Source organism: Sinocyclocheilus grahami, unplaced genomic scaffold, assembly GCF_001515645.1.
Source record: "Sinocyclocheilus grahami isolate Dianchi unplaced genomic scaffold, SAMN03320097.WGS_v1.1 scaffold907.1, whole genome shotgun sequence".
Lineage (NCBI taxonomy): Eukaryota > Metazoa > Chordata > Actinopteri > Cypriniformes > Cyprinidae > Sinocyclocheilus > Sinocyclocheilus grahami.
In genome coordinates this window covers 15,387-17,312 of record NW_015506086.1, presented here as the reverse complement: position 1 = coordinate 17,312, position 1,926 = coordinate 15,387, and positions in this window count along the sequence as shown.

Below are 1,926 nucleotides of genomic sequence, written 5' to 3'. Positions count from 1 at the left end.
TTAACCAGGAAATTAACGTTCTTAGAATTGACAGACAGTTGACCCTGAGAGGTCAAGTAAATATCTACAGCGGATCTAAATATTTATAATTAATTATAACTAGTTATGATTAATTATTCATATTTCCTCATGAGCTGATTCGCTACACGCTGTAAGGAATCATTCTTGAGGTCATGAGGTTTTGATGCCAGAAGATAGACTTTATTTTTCAGATGAAATAAAGCCGAGAAAAACTCTTTAGAGCAATCTCCAGACTCTTTTTTTGTACTCTCTTATATACTGTTCATTCTCTAGGCGTGTTCAATACATTTCATTCATATTTGTTATGGGATCATCACGATGCAGTCATGAGGCCTTAATTTTATGTTCTGTGAAAATAAGGGACCTATTATGTACCATCATGTGCTTATCATGTACTTCACCATATGTCTGAACATTCCATTCTCATACAGATTTCTATACACGCAGGCAAATACACATGATTATAATAGTAGAATAACTTAATACATACATAGCTATATTCACATTGATTATACTTGAATAATTTATATTTTCTAGATTAAATATATTTAAATCTAGATTAAAGACACATCTCTTTGGTCAAGCATTCAAATAATGCATATCATAATATTTTACCATCATGTGCTTATCATGTACTTCACCATATGTCTGAACATTCCATTCTCATACAGATTTCTATACACGCAGGCAAATACACATGATTATAATAGTAGAATAACTTAATACATACATAGCTATATTCACATTGATTATACTTGAATAATTTATATTTTCTAGATTAAATATATTTAAATCTAGATTAAAGACACATCTCTTTGGTCAAGCATTCAAATAATGCATATCATAATATTTTACTGCAGTTATATCTGATCAAATGCACATTATTATTCTTTAGTTTGGGTTAAACAAATACATTTTGCTTGGTTGGAACAGCACCTACGCTAATTATGTCTCTATTTGTTTCTCTGTTTTTGCCACGGGATTGAAATTCCATGGTAACTAGGATTTACACATGCTTCAGTCTGGATCCAGAACACCTGAGAAGAGATGATGCCAACCCCTCAGAGGACCTCAGATGATGCCAACCCTGAAACAACATGCTGAGCTACCACATTTTGCTATAAGTTTGATTGCATCATATAATAATTGCTGTTACAGTTTTTCTCGATTGCTAAAACACAATTTCTGAAACCTTGCTCCATTTTCTGAAAAAATTAAACAAAACCTCATCTTCAAGCACTATTTAAAAAACCTCTGACTAAAATAAAACTTTTGCCTCAAAACAGTTTTACCTGTGTTCAAAATCAAACACTGCTCTCAAATCATAATGAAAGTGATCAAAATGATATACACTATCAAGCAGTCAGTAAACAATACACCAAAAAATAGAAAACACATTGTTCAAAACATATAGTCCTCAGAGAGAAGTACATTTTTAATCTCAAAACAAATTTCATATTTTTCCGTCATTGTCTTTTGATGAACGAAAACATGTTCTATCATAGTAGCTCAAAATTGATCAGAAATTACTACTCTGCTTTGCTCTTCGCAATTTTTTTTTGTTCTTCCTCCTCCTTGTACCCCTATTTTTACAGTAGGGCCTACTGTACCCTGCATCTCACAAACTTGTCCTTTGTCTCTGTGATACTGTAATTCTTGTTCTTTGTTGCTATGAACCTGCAACCAGTCAAAATCTATTGAGCAGTCAGTACTGTTAACAAATGGAAAGCACAATGTTCAGGGCCATACAATTGGTTCAATGTACAGTATACAGCCTACAATGCACTGTACTACAGTATACAATACTAAAAGGGACAAAAATCAAAGGAGTAAACATGTGATCAATGTGCTTCTTCTTGTCTTTGGGCTGGGTCAGGCCAGAGCACTTCGTCGACATCACAAGCA